General features: G+C 44.1%; 1 long non-coding RNA gene across 1 annotated transcript in view; it reads right to left on the reverse strand.

The window, feature by feature from the left end:
* Positions 1-23,852, reverse strand: part of LOC131381031 (uncharacterized) — a 54,922-nt gene that overhangs the window by 26,012 nt on the left and 5,058 nt on the right. Inside the window, exon 2 of the long non-coding RNA XR_009209444.1 lies at positions 20,273-20,406. This is a non-coding gene — a long non-coding RNA (uncharacterized LOC131381031). The remainder of the gene's footprint in view (positions 1-20,272; positions 20,407-23,852) is intronic.

The following is a 23,852-nucleotide window of genomic DNA, read 5'->3' on the forward strand; positions in this document are numbered from 1 at the left end:
CAGTGTTTACCAGCGGTGGACTGAATCCTGCATCCTCAAATCTGGATGCCTCCATTGCATCTGGAAAGGAGGATGAAAGGAAAGAATCCGACCACTCAGACGTGGACACGTGACGGAAGAGGGGGGAAGAACAGCTAGCCAGAACATCTGGCCTTTAATGCTTGCACCGTTTATCAATCTATTCACATAAAACACGATAAGGTGACTTCATTTTATTTCATCTTTTTCTCTCATTTCAATCTTGGGGCTTTATTGTCCTCTTGCATTTGGTTTTCTTGGTATAATTACTTACTCTTTCTGAACTGCCTGTCCTTTCAAAGTGCTTACTTTGTGCTGTCACAGAAGTACACATTTTTGGCCAAAGTGATGGAATTTGCAGCCAAATGAAAAAGAATATGTGCAATTAATGAAAAAACAGCAATGGACTATAATTTACAGATTATTTGGCAGGAGCTAAAAGAGTGAGACATGGCCCGTTTTGTTCTCAGCCCTGGTTCCTGTAAAGTCTTCTTTCCATTTTATGCAAATAATGTAACAGAGAAAGGAAAACTGGGGATTATAAGTGTGGGAGAATTTCACAATGCCCTTTCACCCAAAGGGACAAATATTTGATGATCTACAAGATCCCGCCATGCCTATTACATGCCCCCAAATGCTACCATATTGAACTAATTCCTCCCTAATTGCTCTGTTACAAACATAATTTTCCATGTAATTAAAAAGACTTGCACAGCATCTTCAAAGATGTTACACAAACTAAACAATTAACTTGATATTAAGGTAAGTTTTCAAGGAATTTGGAGTTTGGGGTCATTTGACACCCATTGAATTAGATGGAAGAAAGATATATACAGTCTTCCAGGGTCTCTGAAAATGATCTTGCCTTAAGAAAAATTGTATGTATGGGTTTCTGTGCTCTGATTGTAGATAAGTTAGTGAGAAAAGAAACCATATATCCTATGAAGTGAAGGAAAGAGCAAAGATTTATGTAGTCAGAAAGATTTCAGTCTCTGCTACATTGCTTATAATTTTGTTATTTAATGTAAATTATTTAACCCAGGTGAGCCTCAATTTCCTTCCTGGTCTATAAAATGAACCTACTAGGTGATCATCAAATCTCACATTGGATACATAGACAGGGCCAGATTGTCCAGCACCCTGCAATGCTTGGATTTTATTCTTAGCACACTGGGACACCACTGAACTCATAAGCAGAAAAATAATGTTTCCTCACTACATTCTCAATAGACTGCTGGATTGGTTAAGTCTTTCTGATTAAAAACAAAAGGATTTAATTCTGGCTAAACGAAGAAATCTGAAAGGATAAAACCTCTGAAAAACCTGCTCTTAGAAAGGCTCTCTAAGCACCTCAACAGCAGGAAGAAGCTGATCCTCAGCCCCCAGTAGTCCCAATTCTTGTCATCCTTGTTCAAGATTCCAATTTGGGAGTCAGCATCTGAGTGCTTAGCTTGGATCACACACCAACCCCTTGGCAGAAGTGTGGGATCAGGGGTGGATCCTCAACCTATAGCCCCACCAAGGCTAATGCAATGGAGGAAAAACTGTTCTCAAGGGACGATGATTTTGTCTTCACCAAAATCAGGACTTTGATCCTCAAAGGGCATAAAAAGCAACTCCAGCTCCACCACAGTTACTGGTTTGGGGGCATCAAGAGTGGAAGAGATGAGATTAGTTGGAAATGGCTGCAGCGACCCAGGCAGGAACCAAAGGTGGCCTGGACCAGACACAGCAGTGCAGGGAAGGACATGAGGAGAGACCTGAAATCGAGTTTCGATGTAGAACCAGCAGCACTTGCTGATGGGCTCCGTGTCGGGGTTAAGAAGAGGGGAAGAATGAAGCTTTCAGGTTGAGGATGGCACTCAATGGGCTGGATGATCTGTGATTCATCCTCATCGATCACCAGGAGTGCCTTATTAAAGGAAAGAATAGATGCATATGGCATAGAACATGCTGAGCTTAATATATGCATATAGGGAACACAGATATGCACGATGCATATGGGCTATAGCATCTGCAAATCTATTTTAATAAGCACTTTTATTAAGCTTAAAAACAGCCTTCTTATATATTTTTTTAGTTTGATGAACATATTTTAAATTATTTCTTGACTCAATGGAACACTTTTTAATTTATACATATTTTGAGGTCTTTTCTTTCTTTCTCTCTCTCTCTCTTTTTTTTTCTACTTAATGGAGCCCTAATCCAATGTCCCTGGGTGCCAGCCCTCTGTGTGCCGCCCCCCACTCCACCCTTGGTAAAGCACATAGCTCAACAGGCAGCGTGAGAAAGAGTGATGGAGGGAGGGAAGGGCACCGTTCATTTCAAGACTAAAAATATCTTCTCAAATTCTAGGATATTGGTTCACTCCTCCTTGAGACTATTAGAATGAGTTTCAAAAGTTCAGAGACTATTTTGGTCAGAAGCCTGAAGTTCTTCGAAATAACAGCGAGCAGCTGCTCCTCTCCGCTCTTTCCAGCTATAAATACAGGGCACTCGGAGACATTTTTGAGTCAGCCACAGAGGGTGTGAGCACTTATTTTCTTTTAAATTTTTCTCCCATTGTGTCATATTTCTCTATAAAGCAGAGGTGGAAAATTAATCGGCCCAGTGGAAATCAAGTTTCTTTTTTTTTTCCCCCAAGGGAGAAGGAGCCTTATCAGCCTTATTGTTCTGCTTTGGGAAGCTCTGGTGTCCCACTGAAAGAGGAAGGGAAAACCTCTCCAAATCACCCTCTGTACTCAGGGGTTTTAAATTATTTCTTGACTCAATGGAACATTTTTAAATTTATACATATTTTGAGGTCTTTTCTGTCTTTCTCTCTCTCTCTTTCTTTTTTTCTACTTAATGGAGCCCTAATCCAATTTCCCTGGGCGCCAGCCCTCTGAGTGCCGCCCCCCACTCCACCCTTGGTAAAGCACATAGCTCAACAGGCAGCATGAGAAAGAGTGATGGAGGGAGGGAAGGGTATCAGTGTGATAGTGGGGAGAAGCCAGGGCCTTGGGGTCTGTGGTACCTGAAATCTTACCCTGGTTCCCATATCTATCAGCTGGGTCACTCAGAGGAGATCCTAGGTCTTGAAGATCCTTTCCTGGAGGCAATGAAGCTGAGGACGCCACCTCCCAGGGCGGTGATGAGAACAAACGTGGCCACCTATGTGAGAGCATCTCCCAGGCCATGTGACACCTGGTAAGGGTGGAACTGAACACATACTGTGTTCCTTACCCTTTTCTCCACGTATGTGAGAAGTAGTGGAATACACAGGCACGTCTTGGTATACATGTGGGCCCTGTGCCCATCAGGAATGCTGACTGCTTTCTGTTTAGACCTCTTATTATAGGAGGGGGGGGCCATAGCTGGACAGAACAGATGCCCTCAGGGAGCCACAGGGCCTGTGAGCAGGTGGACACCATTCACAGAGAGCCCTGCTCAGCTGGTGCAGCGGGCCCAGCCCCCGCCGTGGGGCCTGTACCATATGCGCCTTCGTCCACACTTCAGAGGTGACTCTGGTTGGGCTAACCTGATTGGCATGGCCTCTGTCCCACTGCAGAGCATCCTTCCTGGTCACCAGCAGTGGCTTGTGCCCAAAAGACAAGGAAGGCCTTCTCTGGAGCTGTTTTTAGGGAAGCCAAGCCTTCATGGGACTGGTGAAAGTCAGTTTATAAAGCTTCTCCTGGGGGCTGCTTCCAAGAGCCTCCAGGTTTCCTGCAAATCCCACAAGGTAGAGCTACTTCCCTCCCAGGGCAGGGAGAGAGGGCCACGCTGTTCCTCCTTCAGCTCACCGCCAACAAAGCCACCTGCCATCATGGTCACCGTCCTGGAAATGGTGTAACTCCATTTTCTCTTGAAAGACAACATAGCAAAGCTGTTAGGAGCACGGACTCTGAGCCAGAACAACAGGTTGGAAGCATGATTTTGCCATTTACTAGCTGTGTGACCTCAGGGAAGTAGCTTAACCTCTCTGTGCCACTGTGTCCTCCTCTGTAAATGGCATAATAAGATCTGTCTCATAGGGTTGTTATGGAAATTAAGCAAATGAATGAATGTAAGGTACTTAGGAGAGCGAATAACATAAAGCAAATGTTGGCTATTAGTATGTTTATTTATTTAATTTCAGAGAAAACTGCAGGGAGAAATAACCCTGGATTGAGGTTTTTCTTTCTTATCAAGTTGATATGAGCGCATTTTATTAAGAAAAGCATTATGACAACATGGGATAATGTAGTAAGGAGAAGCCAGCCCAGCCTCCTTCCTGTTGCCCATTGCTATGGAAATCGTGGACACTGATCTTATTATTCCAAATTACATTTTGCAGAAACAATTTTCTAGGTGGACCTTGGTCAAAGCCGGCTGTGTGGATTCACAAAGCAGGAGATGAGAGTCCCGAACTTTCCAACTCCATGCACTGCGAAATCACGACCTCGGCCTGCACCTCCCACCCCTTCCCTGCTCCCCGCCAGATTTCAGCCCTGTGCAGGCTTCTCAGAGGAGCCTCCACTGCCGTGGCTGAGTGCCCTGTGAGGCTCAGCCCAGGCGGGGTGAGGTGGCCAACAGTGACTGCATACTTCCTGGCCACATTTCTAGAAACAAACAAAAAATGGGGGGTAAAAAAGAAAACAAGAAGGAAAAAATGATATCAAAATGCCGAGAATGCAGTTGTTCAAGGTCTTCAGGCGGTAACCCCAGCGAGAGCCTGGGATCCTCATTTCTTCGGCGCCCCTCCAGGCTGCTGATGAATCTCCACTGAAGTCAAGCACTCACACAGCCCAGCGACCCCTCGCTGCCACATATCCCTGGCTCACAACAGCGCTTTCATTTCTTCTTTTGTTTATTTATCCATCTCTTCCCAGGTCACCACATCCCAGACGTGGCAATGCAGAGGCAACAAGCTAAGTTATCCGTGCAGCCAATAGGGACGTTACACAGACAACGCCAGCACGGTGTGGGTGGGTCACCCCAGGGATGCACAGTCACTTAGCATTTACAAGATATTACAATAGCCAAAAGCAGCCACTGAAATAATGAGAAAGAGTTGAATTTTGTTCATAGTCAATATTCGAGGTAAAAGTATGCATTCAAACTAAAAGAGGCTACAACCTCCTCATCTGGGAACTCCACATTTTTCTGCTGCCCAGAAGGGTGAGCACCCATAAAGTAGGTTATGGAAGCAACAGAAAATCAAAAGAACACGTTCTATCTACACATGTGAGCTGAGGGTGTGTGGAATTGTCCGTCTTGAAGCTGAAGCCTTCTGAACAAGTTGAATTCTGTCTTGGCATCACTGAGAAGCCATGGATGGGTGGCATTATCAGAGGTACATGTTAGCAGAATCCTGTGGCTCTCATTATGTTACAAAACGTCATTAATGAAATGCCAAGAAGGTGCAACCCATTGTCAGCTTTGTATTGATATGAGTGAGGGCAAAAATTCCCTTTAAATTCTCTTTAATACTATCTCTTTAGACTTTAATGCTACCCTGTCTCCTATCCCTGCAGGAGCCACGAGCCAACAGCAGGGAGAGGGGGCTTTCAGCAGCTGCCAAACATGACATTTCTGGACAGGCCACCTCACCCTCGGCAGGGGACATCTGGAGAGCAGCCTTTCATCTGTCAGCCTCTGCACGTCTGGCTACCTGCAAGGGGCCTGGAGCTCAGGGTGTGTGTGTGGCTGAAGCCTGGCTCTTATGCCCAGCTGGGTCCCAGCAGCGCTAGGCAGTGAGGGAAATTTCCTCGCTTCCAGCAGCAACATCTGTTCTGGGAAGCTTTTGTCCGTTCCTCTCTGAGATGCACGTATGGCTCCAGCCAGCCTGGAGGAGTGGTCTAATCAATGACAATGCCTGCAATCTGACAAGTGCAGGTCCCCCAGTGGAGCACCTCCTGTGGCTTGGGACCAAAGCATTCCAGGAGCAAAAAACTGCCTGTCATGAGCTTGCCACCTGGCTCTGGGGTTTATGGCATCAAAAAGAAGCAATGCATTCATTATTCACCGATTCACAGGGGGCATCCTTTGCTCCCAGGAGATGTGAGCTCAAGATGGATGAACCTGTCTCATGGGGCAACAATGTGGCCTCCCCTCACTCACAGCTAACCCTGGCCATGGATCCTTGGGTTAGGATAGTCTCCTGCTCTTTTGATGGAGGAAGCTTTTGCCCTAGAAATATAGAAATAATTTTTGGCTATGTGGGAAAGTTAAGTTGGTTTAAAAAATGGAGAGAAACATTGCTTTATCTGTCCATTTATAAGCCCTCAAAGGTCTATTGTGTGATTAAAGAAGACATAGATGAAGTGTGTATATATAAGTATATTCATGTCTGTTTTGTAAGTGCACAAAAAAGACCTAAAAGAACACAGAATGCACTGCGAGCAGAGGTCGATCCTGGGTAGAGAAGGGAATCAAGAGGGTTGCTGATGGTGGTCCTCTACGCTTTTCCCTACACAATCTGTATTCTTTGTTTCCAGTATAATATAATGTGCATATTGAAAATTATTACTAGATGATGGCATGGATGCTTGGCTCATTAAAGTGAGATTACGAAGCAAAAGGAATATGAGTCTCTGATTTGGGGAACTCTGTGTTGAATTTCTACCCCTCCCCATTCATCCAGAGTTACAGTGAGCTGGACTGTCCTTGGCTTGGAGCCAAGTCTAGGTTTGACCATAGCTCTACCACTAGTAGGTGGCATGTAGACTTTGAGCCTCACCTTCCTCCTCAGTAAAATTGAGATAATAAAATGTACTTCACAGGTGTGTTAGCATGGGTTAAATAACATAGCTTAATTTTCTGGTGCCAAAGAGTGTTTCCGCCAGTGTTGCCATAAAGCACTGCCACCCTCCCAACCTGACTGTTCAGGGAGGGCCACACACGCCTTCACATCGGCTCCTCACACAATGCACTGCAGCCCACCTGGCTCATGCTGATTTTCCCACCAGTCCCTGAGCGACGCGAAGGCAATGTCTCTTTCTTATCTCGGTTTCTGCAGAGCCTAATTCAGTGTGGGGAACTTATTCATTGACAAATAAGGAATAAAGACTAAGTGACTATGTCAATGGATGATTAAAAGAGTAGACAAAGAAACATACAAGTGAATCAATAAAACATTCAGGTCTACATGTTTAAAAGACTATTATCCTTTAAAAATACATCTTTCATTTATGGAAGATGAAGATGCTGATGATGATGGTGGCTGGAAAGGAGCTGGAATCTGGCCTAAATAAGGAAAGTGAATCTCTTTGCCTTGGCAAGCTCAAGTTGGAGTTGACCACAGATCCCTTTCAACCAGGGTTGTTCAGGATGACCCTCAGGAATGATTGCTTGGGTCAATGCTGGAGATGTGCAGCTTGATTCTAAAACGGGTCAGGAGATGGAAGGTTGCCCAGGCCCTGTCCCTGTAAGGTAGAGAATAAATGCTTGTCCTCGACCAACAGGCACAGACAACACTATCTCTCTCCCTCATGTCAGATGCTTATGATTTCTTTGAGAACAGCAGAGAGTTCAGATGCACAATGCAATTCTGTCATAAATCTTGCTAATTCAGATTGGGTAGGGCATTAGTCATTAAGCACTGGTAAATGACCAATTTTCTATCACAGCTGCTTGCAGCTATATTTGAATGCAGAACAGGGGCTTTCAGGCCCACGTAGCAATGAAATTTGCAGTTGCTGGTGGTAATATTCGAGTGGCATCAGACCTCCTTAATGACCAATTTGGACAGAAATCTTGGCAACTTCTGGTTCTTCTCTGGACAACTAAGGAGAAGCAATTGCCATTTAATTTCAGGGATTGACTTTTTCAACTCTTGTAAACTTTCCTTCTTCTTTACGCTAACTTGGAAGCAAGAATCGGCATTTTCACACACTGCTGTCTTCCCCTAGTGCCAGGTAGGAAGTGATTGGGAAACACGGAGGCAGCTTGGGAAAGGAAAAGGGGGCAATCTGTTGCATAGAGGTGGGCACACATACAATTATCTGATGATCAGAATGTTAATAAAAATATTCTTATTTTGACGAGCATGTTACTTGATGGGAGAAAAAAAAAAGTTCTTTCTCTGAAAAATGGAATGAAATTATCACAATGAGAAGAAAAACTGCCTTCCCTGCTGTGGGTGAGGTAGGCCAGTAAACGTGTTTTCACCTTCTGCTGCTCCTCCTCCCAGAAGACAACGAGAAACTATCTTCTACCAAACTGCATTTATTAGATAAAATTTGTTTTCCCATGAGATGAAACATTGCATGGTGGTTAAAGCAGGGATAAAGAGTTGGACCTGTGGTTCTCAACTGAGGTGGTTCAGCCCCCAGGGATGTTTTTGGTTATCACAACTGGCACAACTGGGGACGGGGACAAGCTCCTGCAGATATCCAGTGAGTAGAGGCCAAGAAGACTGTTACATACTCTACAAGACACAGAGCAGCTCCCTCTCTTTTTATCTCTCTCTCTCTCTCTCTCACACACACACACACATGCACGCGCACACACACCCCAAAGAATCATCCAGCCCAAAATGAACAGTGCTAACTTGAGAAGCCCCTAGGAAGATAAGCCTGATTCATATCCCAGCTTTACTCCTTATGAGCTGTGTCATCAGGGGAGCACATTCCTTGACATTGCTAAGCCTCCGTTTTCTTACCCTGAAAACACTGAGTGTTAGAGAACTTCCCTCTCAGAATTGCTGTGAAGGATAGAGGACATAATGAAAGTCAAGGAGGGCTTAGTACACTGCCAGGCAACCGACTGCATGCCTCGCAGGGGCAGGTACTTGGAAATATTTGTCAAATGAGGAAACAAGACTTATCACACAAGGGTAAGCACACAACAAAGAAACTTGAAGTATCAGTTATATTGCCTTCCCAAGGGTGAATCGATACTGTCCGAAAGGCTCTGGATTCTGGTCTCCAGCTTTCAGCTTCTGACGCTTATGGCCCTGGAGGAATCAGGACCTACCCTTTTATCTAACCGGAGTCAAAAGCAGAGGAACTCATTCCCTAATTCCAAGCCCTTGCCCATTTGGTATTCTAACAGCGACTTTGGTAGCTGCTTTTAGGAAGTTGACGGGGGCAAGAGCTCATCGAAATCAGCAAAGCTGTGGGCTGCAGGGCATCCAATGGTCTCTCTGCTGCCAACACTGTCCTTGAAGCACTCACCAAAGCCCCAGTACCACACATACTTCCCCTGTGTTAGAAAGAAAAGCTAACTCATAAGCCACCTGAGAAGACACCTGAGTCTTGAGCGAATAGAAAGGGCATCTTGTAAGGTTGTTCACTGCAATGTCATTTATCACAGAAGAAAAAAAATGGACACAACCGACACAGCCAACGAAAGAACTGATTAAGTAAATCATATCAGTAGCTATTCTGAAAACGATTTTTTACACAGACCACTATTCGTTACACATTTATGAATAAAACACATATTTATTATGATCTGAAATTTGTAAAAACAATTATAGAGATGTAGAAACATGAATAAAAGATACATAAATAGAGGACAGGATGGCTAGATAGATAGAAACATAGATGACAAGAGACACAGACATATATAAATAAGCGAATGTATAGAGATTACTAGTAGTTATTTGGGGATGATGAGATAATGGGATTTGTATTTTCTTCTTTAGAGTTTTTGGTATTTTCTAAATTTCCTACAAAATGAGCACATATTACTTTTACAATGAGGAAAGAAAGAATTAAGGCATAACTGTTATGCTATCGGGAAAGATGCCCCTGTGAACATGGAGTTGAAGATGTGTGTCTCCTCCTCATTTTCTGGAGGATGCTGGGATGAGGTAAACAAGTGACCTCTGAGAGAGGAAGGGCGTGAGGAGGGAAGAGAGAGACCGTGAGGAAAATAATAAAGACAAAGCAATAAACAAACATAAAACCACACCAAAGTGCATATGGTCAAAATAAATGGATGCTAGTCTTGGCTGTCCTGGTTCCTGGTTGTGTGGCCTTCAGCAAAAGTTTCCTCCAGGTCGGGATTAAGAACAGCGCTGTTCACTTTGTTGTTAAGCTTAAAGGAGGATTTCAGAAATGTCAAGTAAACTGGGAAGTGCTGCCTACAACCTAAATGTTCACTTATTATGTTATAAGTGTTATTTCTTGGAAATAGTCTAATGAAGAAAGCTGAGAGCTGCGTTCAAATTCAGGCTCTGTACTGCATTAGGGGTATGACCTTGACCCAGTCACTTCATTGCTTTAGGCCTCAGTTTCCCTATTTTCAAAATTTGATCATCACGCAATTCACTAAATATGGTAGGTTCAAAGCCACTACATATAAAAAGAACTGTGTTCTTTAAATCAGTATACCTTAAATTTTTACTTTTAGGCCAAAGATGATATTTCTGAAATGAAGATCTATGGTGACTATGTTTAATGGGCATGTTTGAAATCTTTACAATAAAAAAACAAATATCATATATATGTGAACATGTACAGTAAAATATATCATGTAAATGTATATAACCTCTTGATCGAATAACACCTGCAAATGTACTTTAGCACAAAGGTCTTGGGGAGGTGCCGCATTGATTACAGATGGTACACAGAAAGTTGTATGGTGTGAAAATGAAAATTAAGGCAGATTATCTGAGATGTACACTGATAATCATGTGAATAGAACATGATATACAGAAAATCTAGGTGGTCTCTGAAAGCCTGGGACATCAAGGGGCAAAGTGTAGATGATCTCAGATAAGCTTTTTCCAAAGATGCCAGAAGGAAAAAGATAACAGGCAGGGGTTTATGGAGCAAGCAGGATGAAATTTGTGTTTCTGATCATCAGATATGTTCTAGAATGCGGAGGTGGGAAAATGATAATGGCTTAGTCCCCATGTTTGCAGGCCTCCTCTTCACGGGAGGGCAATGAGGCTGTCCCCGAAGATACTTCAGAAGCTCAAGAACAACATGCGTGTAAACAATGTGTCCTGCTGGCTCCAAACCAGCATGGAAATAAATCACAGCCACTTTGAACATTCTTATTAAATACCATGAGACTCTAGGACACCCTGCTTCTGCAGGGCCACCTTTCCTAGCAAAATCTCCAGAAGCTCGTGGGTGATTTTTAGTGTTCAAAGTTCACTCTGGAAGCTCCCATCTCATTGTTGGGGCTGGAAACCAGAAATACACCTTGCAGTAGAGGAATCGTCATGACCTCCAAAGCCAGTTCCTTCCAAGGCATCCCGGGGGGATGCATCTGAACCCCAAACTCCTGCTCTAAGCCATACTTTATTGGACCAGACACTGTGGTTCTCTTCAATTAGAGACAGAGAACAATCTTGCCCACAGAAGCTACCTCCACATGCATACCACACCGACACCAGCCTGGGCTCCCAGCAGAGCTGCTTCTGAGAAGGTTTGGGCACTTACCTCCTCCTAGATGGCAATCTATATTGTCCTTGTAATGGCAGATTCTCCATGGGATTGGCCCACTGGTTGTCTCTCTATATCCCATGATGCTTTTATTTCAGGAGGCTCATCAGACTCTTCTTCCGGGAAGCCTTGGTCAGAGCCACCCTGGGCTGACTTTCACTGCACCAAGCACCATGCTAAGACAATCAGTAAGTTTTAGTAACTGAGCCTTGGGAGTAAGGTTGGGCTTTCAGTTTCTGCTTTCTCAAAGGATCCTGGAACTCTGCTGTGCACGTTTGCTCACCCGCCCTCCTTCTCCCCCCACCCATCACAGGTCAGTGCTGTCTCACACAGGAGAAGGTGCTGGTTTGTCCTTTCCTGGCTTGTCCTCTCTGGGTAGACTCACAGGAGCTCTGCATTCAGTGATCATGTGACGAGGATCAGGAATTTCAAAGAGGAATTTCAGCACTGCCTGCACTGAAATAATCAAGTTAGACCTCACAAGGAACGGCAGGTCGGGCAGAACATTAAGTGTCAGGCAGCATGACAGCCCACACGCAGGGCACGCAGCCTGGGACTGAACCAGAAGAGGGTCTGCCATTGAGGGCTTAGCAAGGGGAGTAGCTCACGATGAGATGAGAAATGACTGTTTCCGGTCAGGTCCAACAACCTCCCGGAGGTAATCACAAAGTCATTCTAATACCTGGACTATAGAAATCCAAATTTCGTCTCCATCCTTTGGAGCTAAATTTCTGACGCCCCTTTCAACAAGATGAGAACCTGCCACTTTGGTCAGAACCAGGCCTGGGGCCTCACTGTGAAGGCTGAACAAGGATGACCAGAGCCGGGACCTTGGACACACTGGGAAGTGACCTTCCAGCAGTGTGTCAGCCCCAGGGGAAGGAGGAAAGAAAGCAGCCGGGGGAGGCCTTGGGGCAGAAAAGAGATGGACATGGAGGCCATTTAAAGCAGGGGAGAGACTCAAGGTGTGAGAACACAGGCCTGAGGTTCCAGGTGGATCTGTTAAGGTCCGTGGTTACAGCCCACTGCCCCAGGTGAGGGAGGAAGCTACTGAAGGATGTGGAGTTTTTTAGGGAACTACCATGCAGGTTTTCCCTCGATCACCCCTTGATTGACCTTACCATTCTCCTTTCAGGTAAACTGAAAAAAAAAAAAAAAACCATAATAGAGGGATACTCACTCTCCACTCCGGTACATATTCATATTTCTTTTAGACCCTTCTCACAGGATCCTACATAGGGAAATAACTTCAGACAAAACTTGGAACAAGACTCCTATCTTCACATAGCTGCCCAGCAGCACATAGGTAAGTCACCTGAGACCCAGAGAAGTCAAGATTGTTTGTCTAAGAAATCTAATAACTGGCCAGGAGCAGTGGCTCACGCCTGTAATCCCAGCACTTTGAGAGGCCGAGGCAGGCGAATCACGAGGTCAGGAGTTCGAGACCAGCCTGGCCAATGTGGGGAAACCCCGTCTCTACTAAAAATACAAAAAAAATTAACTAGGTATGGTGGCAGGTGCCTGTAATCCCAGCTACTTGGGAAGCTGAGGCAGGAGAATCCCTTGAACCCGGGAGGTGGAGGATGCAGTGAGCCAAGATCACACCACTGCACTCCAGCCAGGGCGACAGTGTGAGATTCTATCTCAATTTAAAAAAAAAAAAAAAAAAGGAAACAAAAAAAGAAATCTAATAACCCAAGTCGGCTAGGACAATTTTCTTTATACCACATGCAAATGTTTCTTCCTCCCAGAAAATGTACCTAACCAACAATTAGACTTTGTAAAGAGCTACATGAAACCCCCAGCCCTATTCTCTTATTTCTCATTGTATCCATTTAGAGGTTGAATCTGTGAAATCAAAATATTTCTCCTAGCATTAAGAGAAAGGGAAGGCAGATGTTAATCTCAACAAGATTTCAAGTAGTCCCTAATAATCCCTGGGCTAGGTGCTTAAAAAGCTAGCATAAGTTATCCTGCTCTTGGACTCCTTCACATTAAGGAAGTGTCTATCCCTAACTTCTCCAACTTCTCCCTTTCTAGGAGGAGTTGGAAGTTAGCATGGGGATCAGGAAACCCACACCCACATCTAACACTTGCTTCTCTCCAACTCTTTGGAACAAATCTTACATGTACCACTAATCCATGAAGACTTTTGATTTCCCTTCCCTGGGATAGAATTGGTATATAGAAGACAAAGGGGACCAGTTCGGCTCACGGTCTATGAAATCCTATAATTTGGAGATAGACTGGATGCTAATTTCTCCAAATTTTGGCTCCTGATAATCACAGCTAAATTTTGAAATGCAAAACTAAGCTATGACTAATGCTTTTCTCTCTGACTTTCTCTAATAAGAACACTGCTAGTAGGAGCAGGGGAGAAACATGGAAAGAAGGAATTTTAAAATCGCAGAATTTTATTTCAAATACTACCCCCAATGCTCTTGTGGAGACTGCACTGTCATGAATTTTATATTTTTGCGTGTTCTAATGATCTCCATAAATAGAAGTTGAGGAACATTCTAATCTTCTTGAAATAAGGGGTTCTAGTGGAGAGATCTTAAGAGTCAGTCTGACCAAAAGTCAAGCCTCAGTTTCAACATTTGTGAGTCCTGTGGCCTTTGACTAATTGTTTACTCTAAATTACAATTTCCACAACCGTAGAATGAGTCATAACTGATTTTGCATTTTTATGAAGATCAGAGATAATATATTCAATGCATTGATGTGTAGGTAGATTGATAATCACTAGTCTCCTTCTTTCTCATGTTTTCTGAATTTCCTGAAGACTCAAACCTAGTCTCATCATTCACCTCCTGAGACCTTAAAGAAGCATTCTTACTGGATTTATTGATGGTGCTTTTATTCTTAGATTGTATTGCGCCTGAAAAACTCCAGACTTGACAAATTCACCTAAACATGATGAGCACATTTTTTACCAAATATCTTTTTGATGACGCTGTTACAGAAAGCATGGCCTGTTCAGTTTCAGGGGGTAAAATGTGTCCCTTTCAATGTGGAGAACTGTCTGAGGCCCTTTCTAGGACTGGCTCTGCATGTGCTGAATGATCCACACCAATAACAGGATCTGGTTCTAGAAGGTCTCCTCCACTTCTGTGGAAGAAGCCCACCCATTACCCTTGTCATTCAGCATCTGTTGTCTGAGTCAGGGTAGAGAGCTGTTACTCCATGGGGACAGTCACAATACTTCTCCCAGCCTCCCTGCTGCGGGATGCTCCATTGTGCCCCACTAAATGCTAATGAACTCAGATTTCTGTCAACACCATCTTTACCCTCGTGTAGTTCACCTGCTCCCCAGGACCCAGGAAGTAACAGCCTAGCTCTCCAGCTAGGCATTGAAAGCCAACACCTGTTCACAACTCATCCTATCTAAAGCTCCTCTTATTTCCCCTTCTGGCAGCTTACACTCTTGCCCCAGTCCTTAGCTCAGGCTAACCATTTCCTTTCTTTTCATTCTGGATCTGAATCCTAATAAAAGATGAAGACGCAGTTCAAATGCCTCTTCTCCTTGAACCTTAGCTTTCCTCTGCAGTTCTAAATGGGCCGTTCTCCGCTTCCCTTCCACAGAAATGGGCTCAGCCTGTCTGTGGCCCTGGTCACTGCGTGTCTAACATCAGAGTGGACTCACACTCCCATTGTCTCAACCTCAGTGGTCTGGAAGGAGCTGAAGGTAGACTTCATGTGTGAATCATCTCTGTGGTCCTGCTGAGATCACATGGCATCCCAAAAGACTGTTGGATGTTTAACACGGTGGGCATTGGGACAAGTTTATCTATTTTAAATACAGAAACAAACCATTCTGATTTATTTTTAAATTAATTTTCCAGTGTATATATACCATGAGTATAGTAACAGATGTTCCTTGGATATTCCAAAATGTATACTCATTAACTATATGTAAATTCAATTGTTTTTAAATTGTTTCCTGCCCCAGTCTCTCATTATCATGTCATTCTTGGCCATTCCTAAAGGCCCACCCTCACCCCATTAACCAGAGGTTAAAGGTCAAGGACGAGGTGAGGATTTCTGCTGCATACATTACTTCATAATTTATTTTTCTTGGTAATAATTTAAAGTGATTTTTATCTTACATAATGAAATGGATGTAAATATTAAAACTCCCACAGAATCAAAGCAGCTTTGTCTTCACAAACACATCCACCAAGAACCCTTTAATTCGGAACTTATGTTACATAGTAAGTCATTAAATGATAATAACTAATATTTCTTATTCTTCATCTTAACTATTTTCACTGAGGCTTAATTTGATGGCACCTTGGGGTGCCTTGTTGGTATCTTAAACTATTTCTCTAGCTATTATAGAATGAGCATTAATCACGGAATCAAAACTTGTGGTAAGCTTTATAATTCATCAGTGGTGTCTTCCCTAGGAATTCAGCTAAGAAAGGATATTTAGTGAATGTATTAATCCGTTCTCACACTGCTATAAAGACATACCTGAGACTGGGCAATTTATAAAGAAGTTTAATTGGCTCATGGTTCTGCAGGCTGTACAGGAAGCATAGAGGCTTCTGCTTCTGGGGTGGCCTCAGGGAGCTTCCAATCGTGCTGGAAGGCAAAGCGGGAGCAGGTGTCTTACATGGAGAAGCAGGAGCAAGAGAGAGCAGGGAGGGGCCACAAGCTTTTAAACACCCAGATCTCATGAGAACTCACTATGACCGGAACAGCACCGAGAGGAAAATCCACCCGCATCATCCACTCGCCTCCCACCAGGCCCCAACTTTAACAATGGGGATTACAATTCCACACGAGATTTGGGCAGGGACAAGATCCAGGCCATGTCAGTGAGGAATAATGATTCATTTGTACAGAGTAAGCAGGCTTCGTTACAAGTTCTGCTACACTGAACTCCAACTGGTTTTGATGGTATGACTGTTCCCACTGGAAACGAAGTCTGTTCAAGGTTCTTGCCCCGAATCTCACAATTAACAAGCTGTAGAAATGAGATTTGAACCCAGGTCTGTCATTCCTCTGCTTTTCCTATGGCCCTGGTTGGCCTTCCTAATTAAAGCCATAAATCTGAGTCGGTCAGGGAAGTTGCTTTACTTCTTAAGTCTAATCTGTTTCTTGCACTGTTCCTACATTCTTCCCTCACCTTGTTAAGGGGAACAGAAAGACTTCTGCCTACTCCAGTGTATCTCTGATGAAAAATGAGAACTTTGCTCAGATCCTTTCTAAAATGAAAATATTCCAGCCAGTGTTCACACGCAGTTACACTGTTGAGAGATCATCCCACCTCCCTAACAGTGTGAAAAGCAATTTCACACATGCCTGTCTCCAAGCGGCCTGTTCCATGGATTAGCCAGAGAGAGAACACCTGCCTGCTCCTCCCGCGTGGCCAGGGGTCATCAGACACAAAATGGATGTGATCAACACTCGAAGCCTTGTGAGGAATTCAGCTGCCCCTGGAAGACCTGTTTGCAAATGGTCACCTGCTTTGCATTGTTTACTTGAGCAGCATCATTTTGTAAAACGCCGTAAGAAAAGATGAAGGAGTGATTGCCCGCCCTACCTCTGCTGCTCCAGGCCCACTTCCTTGGGCTGGGATCCGGAGATGGGGCAGGGAGACCTTACCTTCCTTCTCCCCAGCCACGAGTCCTCTCCCACCTGATCATCCAAATCCCATCTACTGAGGATGAATGGGACCCAAGAGGCATATTTCTAAACTGCTGCTAAAAGAGGTATTTATAATGGATGGAATTTTCACAGTTGCTCTATGTAGGTCTGTTTAAGATATGAAAAAGCTGTTTGAGTTTCATTTGGCGACAGAAGCTGGAGCAATAGAAACCCTCTCAGGTCACTTCATCTATCCCTCTGCCAGCACCTCTTGTATATTGGTCTTTTTAAATGAAACAAGTGGCCGCTACTGCCCGGGAAACTCATTCCGCTGTCTAATAAAGTGCCACGGGGAAAAATGTTCCCTAGTTTCCAACTGAAATGCCCCTCTTCCAACTTGATTTTGTTAACTCTCAGTCAAAGTAGATTTCCCCATAAAGTGATTTTTCCTTACCGCACACACGTCTGATACTTCCCCCAACTGTAGGGCAAAACTTCAGCTGGGCCTGGCAGCAACGGTGGGGCAGGAAGAAGGTGCTGCTCCAACTGCCACCGATCTGGCCGAGTGGCTGCGACACCAGGGGTGTGGCCCGGCAAGGCAGCATCACCTGAGGACGGACTCGTTCCCAGCAAGGACTTCTCCAAGGAAACCAGGCTTGTTTTTCCGAAAATTAACTCTGAAACAAAGGGTCTTGCACATGTCTAAGGTTTTACTCCCCAGTGGGGGAGTGGGCTGGGGGCCGGCTGCATCCACATCCACTGCAGCTCGTTACAAATGTAGACTCCACCGGGCACGGCGGCTCACGCCTGTAATCTCAGCACTTTGGGAGGCCAAGGAGATTGGATTACCTCAGGTCAGGAGTTCGAGACCAGCCTGGCCAACATGGCAAGACGCTGTCTCCACTAAAAATACAAAAATTTGCTAGATGTGGTGGCAGGAGCCTGTAATCCCAGCTACTCAGGAGGCTGAGGCAGGAGAAACGCTTCAACCCAGGAGGTGGAGGTTGCGGTGAGCCGAGATCGCGCCACTGTACTCTAGCCTGGGTGACAGAGCCAGTCTTTGTCTCAGGAAAAAAAAAAAGAAAAAAAAGAAAACAGGAGAGAAAGAAATGTGGACTCTCAGGTCCCAGCTCACAACTACTGAATCTGAATCTGCATTTTACCCTGGCTGCACTGGAATCGCTTGGGGAGCTTTAGAAATTTTGGATGTCTGAATCCCACTGCCAGAAATTCGCATTTAATTGGCCTGGCATGTGGCTATGCATGGGGATTTTTAAAAGCTCTAATATTCAGCAAAGTATGGGAACCACTGCTTTAAGACACACCTTCACCCTGCAAAGTTCTTCTAGTAGTCCACCAACCACACCAACCTTCTTGAGCTCACACTGGCTGCACCCTGCTGCACACCCCCTGGCCTTAGCCCACTTTGCACAAGGAAGCACAGTGGGGGCTGCTGGGGGATCCAGCCTGGCTCTGCCTTTTATAGCTGTGCTGCCTTGGCAAGCTTCCTAACTCACAGAGGCACACTTATCTTTTAAATTAGATTAATAATATTACCTGCCTTTCCAGGATGGAGTGAGGGTAAAATGAGCAATGCAAAAATATGACAGACTGGACAAACCCTGTTACCTCTCCTCTGCCTTAAGAACTATTGAACTCACACTCAAAAAAAAATCCATAAACCAAAATTGTCCCAAAAGGGAAGGAGGAGGGATTGACTGTCAGCCAGTATAGAACTTCAGTCAACTTCTGAAAGATGACACGGCTGGACACCCGTTGACAATTGAACCATCAGAGGAAACTGATGCGGAGAATACCCACAGGGAGATGGTGGGATGCAACCTCATCCTCCCAGAACATCCTCTTGGAGGTGCTGGCCTGAGGGTCCACAGGACCAAGAGGGGCATGAGAAGTGGAACTGGATGTTAACTACAGAGCCCACTTCCTCACCCAACCTGCCAGGGAGAAGCTGTCAGAGTGGGTTCAGTTGGCCTCCCAATCTCTTCTTATGTGGATGATCAGTCAGATTGCCATGTCTCATGCTGGTACCTGTTGTTGGACTTGTCCTGCAATTCTGGGACCCTCATCTGTTTCCCACTATATAGTGACCTCCTGGAGAACATGATAAAGCTGTTGTCATCTTGCTAAGCCCACTTCTCCACAGTCCACTCAAATAATGTTTTTGAAGAAAAGTGATTTTTCTAATTTGTCTTTCATCCCCACTCACAGCGTGGAAGCTTTACTCCTGCCCAGTATATAAAGCATGCAAAATTGGGGCTGCTTTTCCTCAAACGTCTAGCTTCCACACTCTTCTTCTGGCCCTACTATTCATACATGCCATGCCCACATGCAAGAAATCCTACTTTTTAGACACACCAAATAGAAAAACTCAAAGTAAATGGATATTTTGCAAATAGCCAAACCATGGCATAAGGGAATAGCTAGCTGGTCATTTCTTACGAGGTGGCATTTTCTTTGTAAATTATCCTCTACCCTTAGTTTGCTCCTTACCAGTTTGAAACCTTAATTTATCATCATCAAAATAGAAAGGTTGTATCTTTCGTGACAGTCTCACATTAACCAAGCAAGCAAGACTGATTTATAAACTAGATGCCAATCCATGGCTGATCCACCCACCTTTTATGTGCCAATTCTGCCTCTGGATATGTTAATGCAGTCAATTAATGAATTCACTCAAGTTCAAGCTAAGATTGGCAAAGCGGGAGCTATTCTGATCTGTGAACGTGCTCTTGACTGTCTGCTGCTCCTGACCTGTGTTGATTTCATGAGACAGTACCACAGAGTCACGCACCACACATATCACGCTTTGGTCAATAATGCATCACATATAATCTTATGGGACAGTGGTCCATAGTGCTGCACCTTTACCGTACCTTTTCTACGTTTAGATACACAAATACTTTCCATTGTGTTATAATTGCTGACAGTATTCAGTACAGTAACATGCTGAACAGGTTTATAGCCCAGGAGCAACAGGTTTATAGCCCAGGTTTATAGCCCAGGAGCTATGCCACATAGCCTAGGTATATACTAGGCTATACCATTTAAGTTTATGTAAGTGCACGCTACGATAAAATCATAGAGAGAGGCATTTCTCAGAATGTATCCCTGTCATTAAGTGACTAATGACTGTAATTCTACTGCTAGACTTTTGGGTGGGGAAAGAAACACCTTGCTGTAGTCCCCAAGCACCAAATTAATTGCTATGCTCTAAATGGCTTACTCTGTATTTTTACACTTATTTTTTTCTATTGGAATGCACTTTCCATACTTACCTATTTGACATGTTTACTTGGGTTTTCGCTTCCAGCCCAAATGTTACTCCTCTCATATGCTTTTCTTGAATCCCATAGGCAGATCCTAGGAACATCCATTACAGTTTGCTCAGGTTCCCGTGTGAGAACTTGTTCTGTGAAAGATGTCATAGGGCATTGAGTTCTAAAGCAGTAGAAATAAACAAGGCACCATCCCTGATCTCAAAGAACCAACAGATTAGTGGAGGAGACAGAAATTTAGATTTATGATTTTATCTAGCTTTGGTCTCTGGAAACAGTTGAAATAAAAAAACCTCTATTTTTTGTCCAATTATGTAAGTCAGAGTACTCAGTTGCAAGACAAACTGAGTGTGGCTGAGTTAGACATAAAGGGATTGTATTAAAATGTTGCAGATTAGCTTGCAAAATCACTGAGAGGGTTTGAGCAGCAGATTTACAGGTGGTTCACTGGGAACAGTTCCCCTAAATCAGGCCACAGAACTGGTCTGCTGAAGACAGCCCTGTGACCCAGCAGCAGGCTGCATCTTGCACCTCAATTCCACTTACCTGGTCCCTGTATGCTGGCACCAGCACCACTGCCCAAGTAAGCAACTGGGCTACAACCACCACAGCCACACGATGGCCACACCACGGAATCTCTGTGGTCCTTGCCCCACTGAGGACTTACAGCCCATGGCATATTTGTCTGGTGGTGAGTTCCAAGTCTGTACCCAAGGTGTATGGGAGGTTGTCAAAGCCAAGTACCTGGCATTTGAAATTTCAGTGATAGGAGGTGGCTTCTCTGTCCCATCAAGGCTCCCAGGGCCCCCGTAAAAGTAGCAAAGATCTTGAAACAGAGAAGATATGCTCAGGTGCTGGCAGCCAAAAATATGAGATGGATTCATTATGATAAATACCTTGTTGAAAAAGCAGGAAGTTTGGAGGAAGCTCTTAGCAATAGCCTAGGCCAGTGTCTGCCTGATGACAAGACCTCCATAATCCCTTAGATTGGGGGAAAAAAGTGAACAGGGAGAATGTAGAGGCTCTATCTTTCTCCTTTTCTTTAAAAGGAACTTAACTAGAAATGCACATAGAAGTAAGCAAAGGTTGTTGATGAACCTTTAGAAAGTATTTATTATAAGAACCTTTCTAAAACACTTGAAAAGTATTTTATCCAACTACTTGGCCTTACAGATCAAACTGGCGCCTTGAAAGGCTAGGGTTGTATTTCCAGGGATGCATGGCTGGTTAGGAGGCAAACCCAAATTAGAACCTAAATCTCCAGCTTTCTATCCAGTTATCTTTCTACTAATTCGTTTTTCAAAAAAATGTACACTCTCTAAATTACCTCTGAAAGATTCTTGGCACAATATAGATTCCTGGGCAGGTTGGACTATGGCTGGTCAAAATGGTATCAAGTGTGTTCCATAACAGCTACGTTTAACTATCAGACTCTACAAGAGGTAATTAAATATTTCCCAGGAAATTTCTAAGGTCCTCCAGGACATTGTTTTTATAAGACAAAAGGTAAGAGTTTAGGTTAATTTCACTTCCCATACATGTAAGTTTAGAACTTCAACAATTTTGCTTTCCTCTGGCCTAATAGAGATCTGGACACTCCGGTTGGTTGATTAGTACATTTTAGGGGTTCATTTTGGTTGAGGGTGAGATATAAAAAGCATGTGTGGGACAGTTTTCTAGCAACTAATGCTGTACACAGACTGGGTGATAGATGTTGCATCTGAAGACAGCATTAGATACTCAGCTTTCAATCTCTCCTCATGAGCTCTTTAAAATCCAAGCTGTGAAACAGCAGCTGGGGCTTTATGTTCGGCCACTGCAGCCAAGCCCACACAGAACTGGGACGGGCATATGTGCAAACCTGGGGAGGGCTGCTGTGGGTGGGGGCCAGGCTCTGCTGCATGGGTCACACTCCAAGTCTGTAACTTCTGCTTGTTTTACAGGACCCTGAGCGTCAAAAGGAGCTACCTCTCTGTAATTCAGAATGGCAGAGCCTCATGGGAGGGGATTAGAGAGAAACAAACAAATGCTTCCCAATGACTAACAGTCAAAATGAGGAAAAGGCTTTCCTCACCTCTGCAGAAGGACAGAAAGTTTCAGGGTGGAAGCAAACTTCTCCAAGCTTTGGAAGTCATCACATGATACCATGGATGTTCCGTGGGAAATTCCCTTGGAATTGTTTCAAAACCAAATTTCCCACTGTCCCTCTAAACCCATTTTTTCTCCAGGATACTTCCTCAGTGGCTGGTGCCACCTCCCATCCAGCCTCCTTTGCTGGTGTAGGGTGAACATTAAAAATCACGCTTTTCAGACTGATAGAAACACTGATTATGGTTATTTCAAATTCCTAGAGAACTGGTATTTCTTGGAGTCTATAATTCTTTTGCTTAGCAAAATACCTTAGTGGCCTATTTTCTAAGTTGAAATCCCCAAGACTTGCACCGGAAAAGAAAGGATGAATTACTCAACAATACAAAAAGAGAGGATTCCAAGTAGCCTTGGTACCCAAAGAGGGAGTACAATGCCTGGAAAAGGAAAACCAGAGAAGACAGGAACAGATAATGAGTCATGAAGAGCATTTTTGTAGATAGTGGTGAAGCCAGAGGTACAAATTGCCATGAATAACCATCAGAAAGAGTTGTGCTAATAGCCTTGTGGCATTCTGAGACAAAGCAGGTCTCTTGGGGACAGATACGAGGCTGGAGCCAAGACAGCACCTGGACAGGGAGGGCAAAGCTCCCAATGCGAAAAGGGCAGGTAGGTAAAACCTCAGAAGAGACTTTACTTGCCCCTGTGAATGAAGCAGACACAAGTCATTCTAGGCAGATGGGTCTGATTAGAGGGACTGAGAGGACCATAGGGTGGGGCGCAAGACTTCTGAGTGGCAGCTGTTATCACAGTCATGAGCAGCATCTGACTCTGATTGGCACCTCCACATCCTGCTGTCAGAGTTTCTAAACGAAGGAATATCCACTGGACTTCCTTTGCTTCATCCTGTTTGCTGTGGAGTCCGATCTCCTTCCAGATGGCACTGGCATGTGCAGATAGAGTTGTACATTTTTCTTGGGAAGAGTGATAGTTATTGAATCCTTCTCAGAAAAGCTCCATGGGTAGAGAATAGGTACAAAAATGGAATGCTAGTCAGAGAAGTATGTGAAATGTTCAAAGAAAATTTCTAGGCCTGGACTGTGTTATTTCCTAGCGCTATTGTCTAATTTTCAAAAGGTTCAAAAACACAACTCTCACACAAATATGAACATAATATCCAAGTTCTATTCAGCTCATGAATTAGTGAGGAAGCCACTAAGATGTTAATAGGGGTTCAAAGGAGAATTTGAGGAGCTGGATACTTATGGAGAGTTTAATATGAGGATATTAGGAAAAGATTGCTTAGGTGAGAGACACAATTGATTGATATTTTGTGAGGTCATAAACCGTATTTGGGAGGAGGTTTCCCCCAGTGGATGGTAATTATTTGCATCTCTACCAGATGAAAATCTGTAACTTTGCCCCTAACGAAGCTGTAAAATAGCTCAGTCAACAAAAAGTCAAAGACGCAAAACCAGCTCTGCACTGAGAA

This window comes from Hylobates moloch, unplaced genomic scaffold, assembly GCF_009828535.3.
Source record: "Hylobates moloch isolate HMO894 unplaced genomic scaffold, HMol_V3 SCAFFOLD_13, whole genome shotgun sequence".
NCBI classification, from domain to species: domain Eukaryota; kingdom Metazoa; phylum Chordata; class Mammalia; order Primates; family Hylobatidae; genus Hylobates; species Hylobates moloch.